Below are 20,850 nucleotides of genomic sequence, written 5' to 3' on the forward strand. Positions count from 1 at the left end.
GCATCGGGACGATGCGTCTGAGGAGGGGGGCAATGCTGGGACAGGTTCGCCACATTCAAGTAGCCCGCCACAATTATCGTGGCACCAGCACCAGCAAGAACCGGCTCGGCTGGCATGCGCCACGCGTTCGTACGTTCCAACAACGAGGAAGAGGAAGATAGTCGGATCTGTGCCACTCGGCTACTCGAACTTGACGACCATAGTTTTTAGAATCGTGGGCACAAGTTCGCCCTAATAAAGAAGCTTGTTTTTTTTAACCTGTTGGCGTCAGCATCGCTACAATATATATATATATATATATATATATATATATATATATATATATATATATATATATATATATATATATATGTATGTATATATATATATATATATATGTATATATATATTTATACATATATATATATATATATATGTATATATATATATTTATATATATATGACACCTAACAGACAATATAGCCAAGGAATGTATAGGTGAAGTTATTAAAACAAATGCAATTTAAAGAAGAAGAACGAAAAGTGGGTGAAAAAATAACCAGCCGTGAGCAGGAATTGAACCTACGACCTTCGAATAACGCGGTGGATCCTCTAACCACTGAGCTATCACAGCGGCCTTCCCTCCATGCACTTTTTTGGGTTTATATGTAAATATAGAAGTGGGAGTGTCAGTCAGCGCCATCTGTAAGCCAAGCGGCGAGTGTGAAACACCCTTTTATGCGCATGTGTGGCGTCACATAGCACGTGAACTTACTACGAGCGGGCAACTGACCAATAGTCCCTCGTATACGACCTCATGACACCAAGTCTGCCAGTACGAGACCCTTGTTAATGAATAGGGGAAAGAAGCGTATACCTAAGGGCTCGTTTTTCCGTGTTTTGACACAATAATAATGAGATCTACCAGACAATAATGCCAAGGAATGTATGGGGGAAGTTATTAGAACAAATGGAATGTAAATAAGAAGAAAGAAACGTGGGTGAAAAAATAACCAGCCGTGAGCAGGAATTGAACCTACGACTTTCGAATAACGCATTCGATGCTCTAATTACTGAGCTATCACAGCGGCCTTTCCTACATCAATTTTTTTGGGTTCTTGTGTGAATTTGGAAGTGGGACTGTCAGTCAGCGCCATCTGTAAGCCAAGCGGCGAGTGTGAAACACCCTTTTATGCGCATGTGTGGCGTCACGTAGCACGTCAACTTATTACGAGCGGCCAGCTGACCAATAGTCCCTCGTATGCAACCTCATGGCACCAAGTCTGCCAGTACGAGACCCTCGGTAATAAATAAGGAAAAGAAGTGTATCCCTAAGGGCTCGTTTTTTGTGTTTTGACACATTAATAATGAGATCTAACAGGCAATAATGCCAAGCAATGTATAGGAGAAGTTATTAGAACAAATGGAATGTAAATAAGAACAAAGAAAAGTGGGTGAAAAAATAACCAGCCGTGAGCAGGAATCGAACCTACGACTTTCGAATGAAGCGTTCGATGCTCTAACCACTGAGCTATCACAGCGGCCTTTGCTTCGTCCACTTTTTAGGGTTTATATGTGAATTTAGAAGTGGGAGTGTCCATGAGCGCCATTTGTAAGCCAAGCGGTGAGCGTGAAACACGGAAAAGCGAGCACTTAGGTATACACTTCTTTCCCTTATATATATATATATATATATATATATATATATATGACGCTATGATGAATGGGTGACGTGGATGTTATTCTACTCTGACTTCTTCTTTCTCCGCCTCTACCTTCAGCCAATACCTACTTACGTTAAACGATTACCCCTCCCCCCGAAAGAAGGCATGAATTATTAGCAAGAAAAAGTAAACAAGGAGAGGTTAAAAAGTCAGAAATGTCAAAAGTCACAATTGGTGCTATGCTCCAGAGGAGTCCCGTAAACTTTCGAAGACTTCAGTGGAGAGTGCAGCAGTACAGTTAACGCAGTAGTTCTGGTGGGCGAGGCTGACTGTTCCGTTCTGGATCGCATAACCACACCCTGGAGATCTGCACTGGTGGTGACATGGGTTGAGTTCTTGCGAGGAACGGACAAGAGTGGGAGTCCCTGTAGCATTTGAAGTTCGGATGTTGAAGGCGCCGAGTTGCGTCTCGTGACGGGAACAGACAGTGTGCTTCTAGTTTGCATGTGCGATGGTCGCAGCTGATAAAATCAGAATGATGTCTTGGTCTCTGCATTGTACAGATGGTGCCTTATCGTCTCTTTCATTGTTTTCTGCTGTTTCTGAGCTGTAATTGTAGGCGCAGTCTTGATCTCTTGCGCCAAATGCGTTTCTGGCACTGATCCCTCATGCGAAGATGCCTGACGTCTTGAATTTGTTTTAAGAGGCCTATTTTGCGTCGTCGTCCTTGTCGGTGTATCCGTTGGAGTGTCTGCGATTCTTGGACTTGCTTTTGCTGGCGTTGCTGATGTTGCTGTGGAACACATTGCGGTGAGATCCCTTCTTGAACATCGCACTGGTTTTCTTCACAACTTGATGTGGTGCCCAGTCGGCAGCTGGTAGTTTGTGGGCTTTTGTCATGCACTTCGGGCAATGAAGATAATGCTTCAGAGGTGGTAGAAAGTTCTTCAGAAGCTTCTTCTACCCTGTTTACTACGAGAGGCTGTTGCGCATTGCAGCGTGCGACGTTCGATGCGTCTGAGCCTTCAGTGTGGCTTCAACTGTCGAGTGTGTACGCACCGGATGGCGATGCATGAACCCGTGTGGAAGGATTATGGCTCGACAGGCTATTTTCCCTCTGCTCCAGCTCAGCTACCGTAAATACGGCGTCCTTATAAGGCAAATGGTGAGCGTTAGGAGCGCTTGAAGAGCCACAGGATGAAAACCCAGGTGGTGGACCACGTATGCGAGACGAAGAGTGAACGGCATCAGATGGTTGACAACGTCTCGGGTCATATGCTGAAGCGGTCTTCGCAAATGCCGACTTTCGTGCAGAAGGGAGGCGCGCTCGATGGCTGTGTTTTTCCCAAAATACGCATTGTCGTCTGCCACTGAACTCGTGTGCCACTTCGTCTTGTGCGAGAGGTCGAATCTTGTTGTGCGTTCGAATGGTTGAAGACTGCCTGTAAAATTGACGACTGAGTGCAGTTGTCTGTGGATGGTGGGTTACAAGCAAGTCTTCGTCGTAGTCGTCATTGTATTCTTTAAACCAAACGATCATTCCTTGTTTTATCTTTTCCCATGACTCGTCGTTTTGAATTATGTGGGTGAGGTAGAACTTGAAGGCCTCACCGGAGACGTAGTCGGTAAAGTTGGCGACCATCTCTCGTTCCGACCATGATGCAGCGGTTGCGTGGTGCTCGAACAGGTCGAACCAGTCCTGTACAGGTCCATCGTCCACTGCTCCGGTGTACTTGGGAATGGGAAGGTCAGTCGATGATTTCGGCATGGTGCTGGTCGCTGTGTGCGGCCAGGAGGTGATTCCGCAGTCGATGTATGGTCAGGGCGTCTTGTGGAGAACTGTGTCGACAATGAGACACTGATGAAGTGGCTGGGAGGTCTTCATCCTGTCGACTCGTGTGACGCTATGATGAATGGGTGACGTGGCCTGGCTCATACGCCATGTTTATTCTACTCTGACTTCTTCTTCCTCCGCCTCTACCTTCACTAAATACCTACATACGTTACATACACACACACACACACACCACACACACACACACACACACACACGCACACACACACATATATATATATATATAGCAGGCACCTACGATGAATTCCAGTTATATAATAAGTAACTTCGCACGAAATATACTTCCTCGATCAGGCAACTCCGGCTTATGATCGAACAGGTTTACCATCGCTTAAACGCTGGACATATTCGTCTCAACAGTACAAACACCCTGACATATCTATGAACGCAGTCACACGACATATCATTCAAGGTTATAAGGAGCAGTGTTCCTTTCGAAGAGACCTATCAAACCCAGAACAGAAAGCTATAGCAGATCTATTTGGGTGGACAGATATCACAATCAAACCTGCGGGCGAAGGTGACGCCTTCTTGGTTAAGGACACAACTAAATATATCACTGAAGCTAACAGGCAGTTAGATAATAATTCGTTCTACAAACGACTCGATGCTGATCCGACTGAGCAATATAAAGCAACGTTAGCTAGCACAATAAAAGCACTGATAAAGGATAAAAAAATAACTGATAGTGCAACTTCCCTGATTCCCCTTTATTCGGTCGAAGGCATATTCTACTGGTTACCAAAAACTCATAAAAAAAGTAACCCTGGTCGCCCAATAGCTTCCAGTATAGGCATACAGCGTAACAGAAAGCCTATCGCGTTACGTTGACAGCCTGATCAGCCAGATACCTCCCAAGTTTCAGTCATTTTTTGCCTGATACGACCCACTTTCTGTCAGATATAAACAACGTTACTGTACCTATCAACTCTCTTCTTGTTACTCTCGATGTTGCGTCTCTTTGCACAAACATACCTCACCTGAATGGTATACGCGCTATGACTGAGGCTTATGATCACTCCACTCTTGATAAGTCTATTGATAGCTTCACTTTATTTATACTGTAGGAAATGATTTCACAATACAATAACTTTGAATTTAATGGAGTACATTATGTTGAAGTCAGTGGTACGTCTATGGGTACGAAAATAGGGCCTAACTACACGAACAGTTTCATGAGAATCCTCGAAAACGAGTTCTTGTCGAGTAGCTCATTGAAACCCTTTAAGTATAAGAGATTCATTGACGACATTTTCATAATTTGGCCACACAGAGAAGCGAAACTTATGTCTTTCATTTCCGACTTTAACAATGTGCATCCTTCCATATCCTTTTCATCCACATATTCAACAAACAGCATTAACTTCCTTGATGTTACAGTATGTGTCCATGACACGCAATTGGCTGCAAAACTGTACCACGAGCACACTGACAGGCACCGGTACACACATTTTGATAGTAGCCACACAAGGTATTGCAAATTGAGCATACCATATAGCCAGGCGTTACGCTTTAAGCGAATTCGCTCCGAACAGTCCGGCTTTGATGCCAATTGCACAGAACTACACAGTGCTCTTCTTAAACAAAGATATCCAGCTAAGTTATTTGATGATGCGGTGAGGCGGACTGACGCATTAGTTAGAACGCACAGCCATCCGCAAAACCAAGAAAAATTTTAAGGTTCGTTCAGAGGTCCACTTAGTTTTAACACACAATGAATCGGCTCCTATTGTCACTCGTATTCTCCGAAAACCCCACAACATTCTTCAGCAGAGTGAACGCTTTGCAAGAGCCTTTCCACAACCAGCACGAGTTGTATACAGGTGAGGCAAAAGTCTACGTGATTTGTTAACTTCGTCTAAAACCAAATGTATTGACAACACTCAAATGATTGGTGGCCATCCCTGTAAAAAACATTGCTGCAAAGAGTGCACTCACGTGAAAACTACAACCTTTGTAACTACCACAGCGACCGACTTCAATATAGATATCAGAGGCAGTTTCAATTGTGACACACAGAACGCCATTTATTTGCTGGGGTGCTCAATCTGTCTTCTAAAGTACATCGGTCAAACTGAAACTGCTTTTAGGTACCAATCCAACAATCATAGAGCTCATGTACATGCCCTTCCTCACTTACCGCTTTCAAGACATGTCACCGACACAGGTCATTCCTTCAGTAACATCCGAGTCACAATAATTGAATCACGTTTCAAGACCCACCATGATCGCGAAGTTAGAGAGGTATTCCTAATTCATGAATTCTAAACTCTCTCAAACCGAATGAACTAAAGCTCGGGAACACTTACTTGCATGTTGCCTTAGTTCATTATTACATTTGAGCAATGGCTGTTGTATGTTCACTGTGCTAGTTCAGCTATTTGCATATAATTGAGTACATAATGCCTCTAGTCTACGTCGCTCATACCTTTGAGCATTCTTATATATATATATATATATATATATATATATATATATATATATATATATATATATATATATATATATATATATATATATATATATATATATATTTAAAGGAACAAGTGTATCGTTAAGGGCACGTTTTACTTTGTTTGACACAATAAAAATGAGATCTAACAGACAATATTGCCAGGGAAAGTATAGGGAAAATATTGGGCCGAATCGTAATGTAAATGTGAAGAAAGAAAAGTGGGTGAAAAGATAACTTGCCGTAGCAACGAACCGAACCAGCGACCTTCGAATAACGCGTTCGGTGTTCTACCAGTGAGCTACCATGGCGGCTATCCCTCCCGCCACTTTATTGGGTATTTATGTGAGTTAAACGTTGGAGTATACGTCAGCGCCACCAGTAGCCATAGTGGCGAGTGTGGCACACTCTTTATGAGCCTGTTTGACGTCAAGTAGCACGTGAACGTATTACGAGCTGGCAGCTGACCAATAGTTCCTCGTATACAAACTAAAGGCACCAAGTCTGCCAGTACGAGACCGTCGTTAATAAATTTAGGAAAGAAGTGCATAATTAAGGGCTCGTGCTTTCACGTTTGACATTATATTGATGAGATCTAACAGAATCTAATGCCAAGAAAAATATGGGGGAAGTTGTTGAGCCGAAGTGGAAATTAAATGTGAAGAAAGAAAAGTGGGTGAAAAAATAGCACAGAGAACTTGGCGTGGGCAGGAACTGAACCTCCAACCTTAGAATAAGATATATATAAGATATATATATATATATATATATATATATATATATATATATATATATATATATATATATATATATATATATATATATATATATGTATATATATATTGGTAATACGCGTTGAGCGTTCAGTCCGCGACGCGTTTATTAAAAAAATGAACACGGGTCAAGCGCTCAGCGATCCCAGTCGGAGCTATCATGAGAAACAGCGTGACATTTCCCCGTTGGTCGGCGGGATGCCAGCCAATGTGCCGCCTCACCCTTTTGCAATGTGTCAGCCACGCATCAACATCTTCCCCTGCTCTTCCCGCGAACGGGCGGGGTTCCATATAGCGATACCTAGGTGCAGCCGGCACTGACCTTTGCGTGGTTGAGAAGCGGTGACCTCCGCTGTCGGCCATGACGGTTGTTGTCGGTGGCAGATCAGCAAGACGACGGCTCCGGCGAAGTTCAAACAGCTATGGCTCCGTGGTTCGTTGAGATGCTGTACCCAGCACCTCCACCACTCTGTTACGTTTTTAAATGTATTTATTACGCTGTCGCGTACTATTACACTTGAAGGGGTCGTGCACCGGAGGCCTATCTCGCTAGCCGAACGTCATCTTTTCTAATCTGCCTGTTCCCCGTTACCCAGAGGCTCATTCCCAAATCACGCATGCATAACAATACATACATACATACACACACACACACACATATATATATATATATATATATATATATATATATAAATACATATATATATATATAAATACATAAATATATATATATATATATATATATATATATATATATATATATATATATATATATATATATATATATATATATATATATATATATATATATATATATATATAGTGGGGTGAAGTTCAATGGATCCGGTGGAAAATGCGGTAGAAAAAGAGGTCGACAAACGTGCGAAAAAACACTAAATTTACTAACGTTTCGGCAGGTGGGCCTGCCTTCGTCGGAGTGAATGGTTACACATGGCACACAGGGCACATATATAAGCCGCTTCTTTGCGTATCACACGGCTAAGTCATTATCAGTAGTTTAAGAAACAAGATTATATATACCAAAGGTACGTGGCTATAGTGCATATACAGCGGAAAACGCGTATCATTATACAATAGTGTATTGGCACGTATTAGATACCCTACAACTTGTGCGGAATGAAACAGGTCAGCAAAATAACAGACTGCGCACGCAGTAGCTCACTTGGTCATACGTTCTGCGGGATAATTACTGCCTAAAGACATTCAGTAAGCCTTTAAAAAAGAAAAAGAACTTTAGAGACATAAACAAAATCACAAAGCAGGCAGAGCAAAATGAATGCGAGTAAAATGGTGAAGCGACAAAGGCCACCTACATTATGTAGGTAATATTTGACAATAGGCCAACATCGTGCGAAAAATATACACTTGTCAGTAAAACAAAAAAGCGATTTACTAAGGCAATATGCAAGTAAGCGTACCCGGGCTCTCGTTCATGCCGGCAGATAGTGTTTTGAGTTTATGAATTAAAAATGACTCTTTTACTTCGCGTTCATGGTGTGATTTAAAACCAGATTCCAGTATTGTAGCTATCATGTTACTGAATGAATGACCTGCCTCGGTGACATGCCTTGAAATCGGTAAGTTAGGAAGGGCATGCACATGAGCTTTATGATTATTGAAACGGTATCGAAAAGCAGTTTCAGTATGGCCTATGTATTGTACATGACAGATTGAGCATTGTAGCAAATATACGACATTTGCAGTATCACAAGTGAAACTGGCCTTAATTTTGAACTTGAAGTTCGTCGCAGTACTTGCTGCCAGTGTTGTTGTGGTCATGTGTGCACACAATTTACAGCGGGGCTTTTCACAAGGACGGCAACCAAACGTCTGGTCGTTATTGTTCTGTCTGGTTTTAGAGGAAGTTAATAAATCTCGCAAATTTTTGCCTCGTCTGTACACAACACGTAGTGGTTCTGGAAACGCTTTTGCAAGGCGTTCGCTCTGCATAAGTATGTTGTGGTGTTTACGGAAAATAGATGCGACGGTTGGTGCCGATGCGTTATGGTTTAAAACCAGGTTAACCTGAGAATGACTTTTAGGATTTTTCTTGGGGATGCAGAGTGCTGTATGGTCTTGTGCGTCGGCACGCCTTCCTTACTGCGTCATCGACTAACTTGGGTGGATATTTCTGTTTAGGAACTGCAGTGCGTAGCTGGTTACAGTTATTATCAAAGTCAGATAGCTCAGAGCAAATTCGCTTAAAGCGTAAGGTCTGGCTGTAAGGTATGCTGGATTTGCAGTGCCTTTTGTGGCTGCTTTGAAAGTGTAAATACCTCTGTCTGTAAGTCGGCTTGCGGTACAGTTTAGTGCTCAATTTTGCATTATCGAGATATACTGTGACATCGAGAAAGTTAATGGTCTCTGGTGAATATGTGTGCGAAAAGGATATGGAAGGGTGAGTATTATTAAAGTCCGAAATAAAAGACAAAAGTTCTTCCTCTCCATGTGGCCAAATCATGAAAATGTCGTCAATAAATCTTTTATTATAAAAAGGTTTTAGCGAACGACCCCACAAGAATTTGTTCTCAAGGGATCCCATAAATATATTTGCATAGCTTGGCCTGATCTTAGTACCCAAAGACGTACCACTTACTTGAACATAATGCACTTCATTGAATTCAAAGTTGTTATACTGAAGAATCATTTCAAGCAGTATAGCTATCAATGGACTTGTCGAGAGCGGAGTGATCGTGAGCCTCAACCATGGACCTTATACCATCCAAGTGCGGTATGCTTGTGTAGAGAGACGCAACATCGAGAGTGACAAGGAGAGCGTTGTTAGGTACAATAAGGTTGGTAATATCAGTAAGAAAGTCATTAGTATCTCGCAGAAATGACTGGAACGTAGAGGGTATCTGGTTTATCAGGCTATTTACGTAACGCGACAAGTTTTCTGTCACGGTGCCTATGCCGGAAACAATTGGGCGACCAGGATTGTTGTGTTTATGGATTTTTGGCAACAAATAGAACCTACCAGCTGCCGGACTAAGAGGGATCAGAGAAGCTGCCCTATTATTTAGTTTTTTTCTCCTTTATTAGTTTTCTTATTGTGCCGTCTAATATCGCTTTATAATCCTCAGTCGGATCTGCTTCGAGTCGCTTATAAAACGACCTATCATCAAGCTGACTATTCGTTTCAGCAATATATTTGGTCGTGTCCATGACAACGATGGCACCTCCTTTGTCCGCAGGTTTTATTGTGATGTCGCTGCGTTCGCCAAGGTTTTCTATAGCTTTTATTTATAGGGTCGATAGGTTTCGACGAAAAGACTGGGGTTCATTATAAGCTTGAATGATATCTCGCTGCACTGCTTTAATAAACATGTCCAAGTGTTTGTCACGTTGTGACCCCGGTGTCCAACGTTTAGCCGAGGGTAAGGCGGTTGGATCGTCGGTGGGATTCGGCTGATCAAAGAAATATTCGCGTAGTCTCATATTTCGTGCGAAGTTGTCTAAATCCTTGTATAACTGAAATTTATTATAGTTAGCACTTGCTGGACAGAAGCTTAAACCACGGGATGAAAGACTGAGTTCTTCTTTAGATAAGATAGCAGTTGAAATATTAATAATGTTGTCGGCTGCAGGTTTACATGTTCTTTCCTTGGCCGAAGATGGAGGCATTGAGTTTCGAAGTTTTACACCATCTCTGAGCAACTTTTTGCGTTTCTGTGCGTTAAGCTCTGAACGTTTCTTTTGCTCATTAGCTCTTAGGGACGATGATTCTTCAGGAGAAAGGCTAAACTTTCTTAAACTACTGATAATGACTTAGCCGTGTGATACGCAAAGAAGCGGCTTTTATATGTGCCCTGTGTGCCATGTGTAACCATTCACTCCGACAAAGGCAGGCCCACGTGCCGAAACGTTAGTAAAACTAGTGTGTTTTCGCACGTTTGTCGACCTCTTTTTCTACCGTATATATATATATATATATATATATATATATATATATATATATATATATATATATATATATATATATATATATATATATATATATATATATATATATATATATAGTGGGTGGGAGTAATAATTCAATGGGCCAGTTAGTCTTCGTGAAGGTATGGGATATATCACAACGGGAGCGTTGTCAACAAGGATAAATATATTTATTTCCCAACAGTTTCGGGAGGGGACCTCCCTTCATCAGGGGATGAGTTATATATATATATATATATATATATATATATATATATATATCTTCGAAGAAGGCTGGTCCACCAGCCGAAACTGTTAGGATTAAATCAATATTTTATTGTTTGTTTCCTATACTGCACTACTCTCGAAGTTTATAACTTTTATTACGGTAGCCGGAAGAAACTCTAATCATATATTTCATCTCTCTCTCTCTCTCTCTCTCTCTCTCTATATATATATATATATATATATATATATATATATATATATATATATATATATATAAGCTCCATGCAACCAGTGGAAAGATGTTCTTTTCAAGCTAAAGGGGGGGGGGGGGGGAATAGATGAGGTGTGAGCCTGAGGAGTAGAAGTTCACAATGTATCACTGGATTGTGCTTAATTTAGCCACCTGCACTTGAAAGAAGTTAGCTTGATTCTATGTTGTTTGGACACTTGCTTGTGTGTGCATTGTTTTATATCTTTTCATTCTTTTTTCACAAAATCCACGTGCTACGCGTAGGTAGAAGCCCGCATACGCACATGTGGTCGTTGGACCACATATTAGTGTGGATCAATTCAGTATATGATGGGGTGCTTGGCCACTCGTTGAAAAGTGCACCTGTTTTTTATTAATATATATTTTTGTACAGGATATACGCGTTATGCGTAGGTATAAGTATGCACACGCACACGTGTCTTTTGACTACTTGTTTGACCACTGGTCTATGTGTGCACTTGTTTGCTCTCTCTCTTTGTCTGATGAAGATCGGTCTCCGAATGAAACGCCACCAATTAACAGTTTTTTAGAAGTGTATACTTATTTTCTCCTAATTTTAAGGCAACCGAAGCCCTACTCTTCCTAATTCATTCTATATATATATATATATATATATATATATATATATATATATATATATTTATATTATCTTGAAGGTTGTGACATGATGTTATGCTCTGACATCTCTTTTTAGAGCCCACAATGCAATCATGGGGATTCTTCTAAATGCCCGTTTCCCCACTGCCAATGTGACCGGGTCATCCACGGTTATATTCGGACATTTTATGAATGCAAAAAAGTGAGGTAGACGGGTCGTTCGTTATGAAATGAATTGTAAAATAAACAGTCTGAACAGTAAGTGGTCACTGGTAGACCTTATTTCTATCTCTAGAAGCACTGTGAGTTGACTTTTGTATAGATGTGATAATTAGCCAAGACCCACAATTGGGAATTGGTTCTGCATGCAAGAAGCAATAATTGTTGAGGAAAATTACAATAGGCTGTAATACTTCAGTATGACTTCCTGTTAAAGCAATATAATTCGCTCACATTAGAAAGATTAGCATTCCTTCATACGAAACTGAAGATATTCTTAACGGGCCACTCACCACCCCGCGTTTAAAGACGAGGGAATGGTTTTCTCCACTCCTTCATGCACACAATGCATCCTCGTTGCCCCTTTGTTCTTGAATGCACGTGAACAGTATCAGCTTTAGGCGCCAGAGCCTATAAGGATTGCACGCTTCTCGGCTGCACGCTGTTATCACCGCTTGCGCAGTTGTAAACACAAAAAACAGAAGTTTGATCGGTTGATTGTGCACGATGTTCACGCGAGGCAAAGAAGAACGGATGGGCGGCTGCATGGCAAAACAGTGCAGGAGACAAACCTCATGTAATATTTCGCGTATATCAATGAATAGAGAGCTTGTACGCTGTAGACTCCAGAGGACTACTGTTTGCGTCACAGTAGGGCGCCAAGAAGGACGAGAAATATATCAGGAAAGAATACCGGTCTCTTTTTTGTATTTTGGGAACCTGTTGTGTGGCCCTATAAAGCAGTCACTGTTGGGGTAGTTGGTGCATTGCATCGAGAAAATATACAGGCAAAAAAAAAGAACGAACCCAGGGAACGCAGAAGAAGACAAGAAAGCGGCTACACTGCCAACTGTTAACGTGAAGCTCAAGTACATAGAATAAGGCGGTAACTTTGCCATGTTACAGTCTTTGCAGCATTGATGGAATCACCTCAGAAGTGACCGGAGCGGTGACCTTGAGCGCTGATCGAAGTGTACACTGGCAACACGTACTGGTGTACACACCAGCGCCACCGGACAGAGCACTATCCGAGCAAGCTCCTAGAAGAAAAAAAAATCCTGATGTTCGTGACGCCAGCTTCCTTGAAAAATGTAAACTGGTGCTGTGGAAATTTGAAACGCCTACACGCCGAAAATCACAAAGCTTTTAAATAGTTTGAAGCTTTATAACGAACTGTAAGGCATAATAAACAAACTCCTGTATTTCTTCGAATTCCATTAATGGCGTTAGGTACCCGTAAAGGCAATAAAATGAAACTTCGATGAGAAATATACTCTGCCTGCTTTTAAGGGCGTCGCATAAATTACACCAAACTTTTGCCGCACATCATCGATGGCACTTCAAAGACGACAGCACGCCTATCTCGAACCCAGGCGCCTTCGGCGGTATACCTTCGCTCCCAGATACGCCATAATTTGCTTGCAACTGCTAAGGTGCGCCTTGCTATCATGAAATGCAGTGGCTCTGGAAGTTTTAAATGCGAAAAAGCGCCTCTTCACGTTGCGCCTACTTATAAAATGTCATATGGGTACCACTGCGCTGTCATTTGATGGGACAACAACTAGCGCAAGAGAAAGAGATTGCTGAGCACTGTCTGTGAAGTTCACAGCGCATCGCGGGAATCATGCCGGTGTGGTGTTTTGCGATTGCACAGATGTCCGTCCACAACGAAAAACGCTGAGTTCCACCGCCTTAGCATATACTCACAATAAGCAGAAAAAACTACGAGCCCAGAGATGGAGTCGCGCTTATTCAAGCGCGACTCCATCTCTTTCCCTTAATAGCAGTGATTTGAGTACAGCATGCCTGTGGTATTAGGCACAAAACTATTGCTAAACTCCTTTGAATACCGCATGTCCGTAAAAGGATAAACGTATTAGGACTCACGCGTGGATACACGCACGGCGCACGTTTAGTACAACTGCAACGACCTTCTATCGCTATGCGTGAACGACGCGGAAAACACGACATTTGTCTCCGTCGAACTGCGACATGCCTTGACTGTTCCTAGGCGAATATGCATGTCATTTTGGCTGGCGTTAACGTAGCATTTTAATACATTGTTCTCGCTGGCTCTTTCGCAGCGCGCGTGTGTTCTGAGTGCCCGGAAGGACTGGCAATCGATACAGATGTGGTGCATGAGCGTAAGTTGGAAACAGATTCTAGCGCTACGTTGACGCCGGCTTACAGCACAAATTCTGACTTGTCACAGCAAAGGCACACCGCAGTTCGACTGAGTCGAAAGCAAGGCTTTCCGCTGTTCGCGTTTGTTTTAATAGCCATAGTATATACCTGATGAAGCTGCTTCTGTAGGCTGCAATGCACGTGCTGCAGACATTCCGGACTGTCTAGGAAGGTCTCCTCGACGTTTAACACAAAATCAGCATAAAATTCCTGCACAGAAACAGCGCGAAACATGCTTACAGCCAGACTCGAGTTGTGAAGATTCGCGTTTGATTTGCAGAGCGTCTGCTCCCCTCAGAGTTGAAAGTGTTGCTTCGCCACGCTTGCAACAGACGGCGCCACGTGCTTTCAAAATGGCAGTAAGCACTGAACTCGCTGTGTTCTGGTGAATAGAGTGCTCGCGTATTGCTAACGTAGCGTCACTGTACCCAACGAGCGCTCGCGTCAACGCTACATTAGAGTATATTTGGTCTTTAGTGATGTGCTCGCGGCCGTTTCGCTAGCTCCACATTAACCAAATTTGGTGTTACGTGACGTCAATGAATGGCAAAATCTATGATTGGTGCAAACATGATTATCCTGACACGCTCGTCATTTAAAAACATGACAACTTACCACGCTCGTAACGTGCTCGCGGCCGTTTCGCTAGCTCCAGAGATAGTAAATTTGGGATCACGCGACGTGAATAGATGAGGAAGGTAAACAACACACTCAAACATAATAATCATGACACGGAAGTCATGTACGGCATCATTTACCTCCACCTCGTCGCATACTGCTGATTTTAAAGTGACATATTAACATTTTTCATTTGTGCTTCGCATATCATCAATGCCTACTGTACGCGGGACGACGGAGACTTCCAGTCACCTGATTCGCAGTAGCAGTTGTCACTGCCTTCTTCAGACCCACGTGTTGGAAAAATGACGGGCCATAAAAAGCCGAGGGTACTTTGCACAAAATCACTGTACATTTATTTTTCTCGTTCTTGATACAAACAAATCTTGCGTTCGGTCTTTTTGAATGCGCCTCTTCACGGGTGAACATCGGCTATGTGGACGACAGCGGGAAGCCAGGTACCTTAACGACCCGCCTAACCCCAACCCGCTACAGCACTGACTGGTGTTTAGCGGAAGAGAAAGGAAGCGCGCGAAGAGCGAGCGCTACATGTATGCGTGGCCCTCTAGTCGTCACCTTAAACCAGAGCACGTGCAAAGCGTGGTCTGTCTTCTGAGTGGCGTTGTGTCATCTAGTGAGAATTCTTGGAATCAATGGTGGGAGAGCACAGTGGCTACGGCGGTGGACAAGCCCCTAGCATAAGAAGCAAGCCCCGAAAACAAGTAGCAAGGAAGAAAGAGAATCGAAGAAAAGAAAACGAATCGTATAGAGAGAAAGAGATGAAAAAGAGGGAAGTGATAAACTGAAAAAGAAATAAATGGAAAATTATCAAATAAACCGAAAAAATAGGAATAAACTTAAGGAATGTACATAACAAAATGGCCATTGAGACGTTTCGTGAGTGTTAGCTTCCGTAGTATAACTGGTAGAAATCCTTATAAATGCTTCGGTGAAATAGTACGAACTGGATTTTGTCGTTCAAACGGACAGCTATGTTGTAAAATGCACACCCTTTAGCCGACTAACCAAAGGAGAAAAGAGACTACCGGTGCTGCCTTCAATGCGAATGATGCAAGCACAGGATCAGTGATCATGGCTTCATGTGCGCCAACATGACGCCAGAAAGCGCTAAATTTTGTGACTTCATAGTGATATCATGAAGTCTTAATTATCAGGTCAGGTAAATAAATCATCGCCTTGTGAAATGGGTGGCGATCGCCGAGGCAGCACAATTCTAGAAGACATGCAGAAACCTTCTAATGCTCGCAACTGTGGAAGTAGCGTGGATGAAAAGATAATTTAAGAGACTAAGAAGAAAGAAAACGGAAGCTCAAAGTCTAGCAATACAGCCAGCACGAGTGCCCCAATTAGACCCCTAAGTTCTGCATTGGATTTGTATTTCATTCGCGGTAGGGGAAGTGCTCTAGTATTGCGGGTACAGAATAATCCGAAACGCCGACTGAAAGCATTGTGTAATTTTGTGCCGCCCTGTATCTAAGCATACAATACGTTCACAATAAACGTGTCAGTGTTCGAGAGGGTGGGTTGTCGTTCACCGAAATTATTATCACAAACTGATAAACCAGACATGAAAGTTTACAATTGACGGTACGTATCATGTACCATTTTATGAGGGTGTCTTTATTATTCATATGTGGGGTTTAATGTCCTCAAACCACCATATGATTTTGAGAGACACCGTAGAGGAGGGCTCCGAAAATTTCGACCACCTGGAGTTCTTTCACGTGCACCGAAATCTGAGCACACGGGCCTACAACATTTTCGCCACCATCGGAAATGCAGCCGCCACAGCCGGGATTTGAGCCCGCGACCAGCGGGTCAGCAGCGAAGTATCTTAGCCACTAGACCACCACGGCGGGGCTATGAGGGAGTCTACAGAACAAAAATAATATCATCGGGAAAGCACCTTTCGGCACAATCCTCCGAGACTTGGCTAGCTTATTCTCCAAGACTTGGCTGGCTTATTTTCATCGCGAATGTGGCATTGAAAAGAAATTCACATCCATATAAATTGACAAAAACCAAAGAAATAGCATTGCGGTCGGAAACCAAACTCGCGACCTGTTAGCCCACGATTATAAATAGCCGTCGCTCTATATCGACTTCGCAAACACCGCTGATGCAGGATGTACCACAAAGACACCCTTAATGCCACGTTCCGTCCTCAAATTTTGTTATCTCATCGTATCACAGCCAATAATTTTTAGCGCAAACCACGCCTACAATGTGCAAGAAACTTTGGGATGGCAGTAGATCATTTTGTTAAGATTACGCCCACTTTGTGAACACTACAGCTTATTCTGGAACATAAGTCGCTGCCAGCGATAACGATAATGTAGACGATGGCAAGTGTATAAATGCTGACAGGATTCGCCATTTGTCAATTGGTTGACGACCGACGATTTGTTCGCCGCTATCAGTGCCAGTGTCTTGTTTTCTTTTTGTGGGGCCACAACTTCAACCTGAATAAACTGTTTATTCTTCGACCTGTAGTCTGCTTCCTTCGTTCATGTCACGACCCCGTGACATATGGTGGAGGTGCTGCTTCTTTCATGTACCAGACACCTCTGTCGAACCGGGAGCCCAGTCCCCGTCGCGGAGAAGACATACGCCAGACACGAGCAGCGAGTTTGCCGTAGGCAACAAGGTACGTCTTGCACCGGAGTACGGGCTTCTACGTGACGCGACACAGAAGATCAAGACCTTAACGTTAACCTCGGCAACAATAAAACTGCCTGTGCCACCTGCGCCGATTTTGCTCCGGCCACCCAAGAAGCCGTCAACTTTCCGTGATTCGCCACTCGAACACCTGGAAAGCTGGCTGGAAAGGTTCAACCGCGTCGCCCTTTTTAACACCTGGACCTACGATGACAAGCTGCGGCACATTTATTTCGCCCTAGAAAATTCAGCCTGGATACAGTTTGAGAATCGAGAAGCTACACTGCTGATGTGGGACATTCTTCGTGCGCCTTTTTGAACACCTTCACAAGCGTCGTCCGAAAGGAACGAGCTCAAGCTTTATTGGAAAGGTGTGTGCCGCTACCAAACGAAAACATTGGCCTGTAGACGGAGAAAAAGACCCGCTTGTTTCGTCACTCGGACCTTGACATGGCTGATGAAATAAGATCGGGTTCATCATGTGTGGTGTCAAGCAGGAGCTTTTTACGGGACTCATTCGCAACGCACCCAAGATTGTCGACGAATTCCTGACAGAAACTACCACGATAGAAAAGGCACTCTAGGTGAGAACAAGGCAATACAACCGCTGCTCTCTGATTTCGGGTACGCCGAGGTTCAAGCCTTTAGCACCGACGACATGTGTAAGACCATCCAAGCGGTCGTACGTGAAGAGCTGCGTAAGATGTTTCAGAAATCGCAGCCTAGAATGGACTCAATCACTGACGTTGTTCGCCAAGAAGTCCACCAAGCGCTTAGAATCCCCGAAGCATCGCAGCCTGAAGCGGAAGCAATGAGCTACGCTGGTGCAGTGCGCCGCAATGCTCCTCCGCGCCCTCGTCAGGACATTTCCCGGCCGCAGTTCTTCCGCCAGGCACCGCGACCATCACCGCCGACGCCATACCACTCACCGTCCGGCCGCCACTACGCTTCGAGGAGTACTGACGTCTGGCGCACCCCTGACCACCGCCCACTGTGCTACCACTATGGTGAAGCCGGGCACACGTACCGCCGCTGCCAGTACCGCCAGAGATGAGACTATGTGGTTTCGCCATCGACACACCACGTCTTAAGCGGGGTAAAAGACCGCGTGAAATCACCGACTATATCGCGGGAGCGCAGAGGACACCAGGGGGATCATTTCGTTCACCCTCACCAGGCCGCTACATGTCGCCGCACTGTCGGCATTACACTGGCCCAAACAGGGACTGGTCGCATAGCCCATTTCAGGATAACTAAGGGCAGCCACCAATGGAGGTGCGGTTGCTGTACTACGAACTGCCGAAGATCGTCTTTTTCCTGACGACGCAACGTGAAAGCAGCCTTACAAATCGTCGTAGCCATGATACGACGCCACGACCCAACTGCAACGCAAGGCGACGAACTAGCGAGCTCGACCTGCTCATCTACGGCAACAGCGTCACGGCTCTCGTCGACACCAGAGCCGACTATTCTGTCTGCAGTGGGACGTTCGACGCTAAGTTGAAAAAAGTTAAGGCAGCCTGAGAAGGCCCCGAAATTCGTACTGCTGGAGGTCATCTAGTTACGCTGTTCGGAATTTGTACAGCGAGAGTCACCATTAATAATAAGATTCACCCCGCGAGCTTCGTTGTACTACAGCATTGCTCGACAGATGTATTTCTTTGTATGGACTTCATAAGCCTTCATGGTACCGTCATCGACCTGAGAACTATGTTCATAACACTATCCACAGATAAAGCACTGCCGCCGCACACGTCGTCAAGAAGGCACGCCTTGAATGGGCTGGAAGATCAATTCACTATTCCTCCTCGCTCCAGCGTCAGCATTTCAATCGGCTCTCAATAATCAACACACATGCAAGTCGTCATTGAAGGCGACCAGCACCTGTTGAAAACAGCCGAACTGCGAGGAGGGAACGAAACAGTGATGCTCACGAACTTCAGCGACGAGTACACGCACGTAGGCAAAGGCACGACGGTTGCCTACATCGATGAGATACTGTAAGCCAGCAACATTTTCGCCCCCTACCATTCTGCCGAATCTCTCCCGACAACTGAAACCCTTCAACCAGCTTTCGACGTTATACGAGCCTTCCGATGCATAAACAAGAGCAGCTCGAAAACCTGCTGCTGAAATACAAGAACTGCTTTTCGTGGTCATCGAGAATCCGGCAGACCCCTGTGGTGAAACATCGAATTGTAACAGAAGAAAATGCCAGGCCACTCCGTCAGAGTCCGTACAGAGTTTCGACGCCAAAACGCGATGCAATAAAGACACAAGTCTACGAAATGCTCCGACGCGACATTATCTAGTCTTGAAAGACTCCATGTGCGTTACCAGTGGTGGCAGTGAAGAAAAAGGATGGAACACTACGCTTCTGCGTTGTCTATCGCCGACTCAACAAGATAACGAAGAAGGACATTTGCCCTTTCCCCCGATTGGACGACGGCCTTGACTGACTCTATAACGCCAAATACTTCTCATAGATTGACCTCAAGACAGGCTATTCGCCGATCGAAGTAGACGAGAGATACCAAGACAAGACTGCGTTCGAATCACCAGACGGCTTCTTCAAGTTCAAGGTCATGTCCGTTACTCTTTGCTCAGATCTTGCGACATTTCAGCGTGTTATGAAACCCGTGTTCACTGGAATGATGTGGCAGACTTGTGTGGTGTACCTGAGCGATGTCGTCGTGTTTTACTCAAGCTTCGACATTTATCTACAGCGCCTTGAAGCTTTACTTCAGCCCGTAAAAACCTCCGGGCTTATTCTGAAGCCAGAAAAGTGCCGCTTTGCATACGAGCAACTCTCGATCATGAGACACGTGATCAGCAAGTCTGGAGTACGCTCCAACCCACAGAAGACAACATACATTGCTGCATTTGTGTAACCCGTTGACAAGAAGACCGTGCGCCGATTTCTTGGCATCTGCGTTTATTACAGGCGTTTCGTGAAAAATTTTGCCCGCATCGCCGGGGAATTCTCTAACCTGACCAAGACCGACGCCGAGTTCAAGTGGGAAACTCCGCAGGAGGAAACATTTCAAGAACTAAAACGACCCCTGCAGACACCGTCAATACCTGCTCATTTCGACGAAAACGCCGACAACGATCTACACACCGACGCTAGCAATGTAGGGCTTGGAGTCGTCTTGGTCCAAAAGGTTGACGGACTTGAAAGCCTCATCGGTTATGCGAGCCGGTCCCTATCTAAGGCGGAAGTCAATTATTCCACCACAGAAGATGAGTGTCTTGCCATCATCTGGGCTAGCTCCAAGTTTCAGTTTCACCCTTACCTCTACGGCAGGCCTTTCAAAGTTATGACCGAACACCGTGCCCTCTGTTGGCTAGATAACTTGAACGACCCTTCAGGTCGCCTCGCACAGTGA

At 44.1% G+C, this 20,850-nt stretch overlaps 1 long non-coding RNA gene and 1 other non-coding gene across 2 annotated transcripts in view; one reads left to right on the forward strand and one right to left on the reverse strand.

Moving 5' to 3' along the window:
- The window catches only part of LOC142774394 (uncharacterized), a 51,658-nt gene extending 39,635 nt beyond the window's left edge, over positions 1-12,023 (forward strand). Inside the window, exon 3 of the long non-coding RNA XR_012886376.1 lies at positions 11,859-12,023. This is a non-coding gene — a long non-coding RNA (uncharacterized LOC142774394). The remainder of the gene's footprint in view (positions 1-11,858) is intronic.
- TRNAK-CUU (transfer RNA lysine (anticodon CUU)) lies at positions 1,448-1,520 on the reverse strand. The gene has a single exon. It is a non-coding gene; the product is annotated as a tRNA-Lys (tRNA).
- Positions 12,024-20,850: the final 8,827 nt, after the last annotated feature.

This window comes from Rhipicephalus microplus, chromosome 10, assembly GCF_043290135.1.
Source record: "Rhipicephalus microplus isolate Deutch F79 chromosome 10, USDA_Rmic, whole genome shotgun sequence".
Lineage (NCBI taxonomy): Eukaryota > Metazoa > Arthropoda > Arachnida > Ixodida > Ixodidae > Rhipicephalus > Rhipicephalus microplus.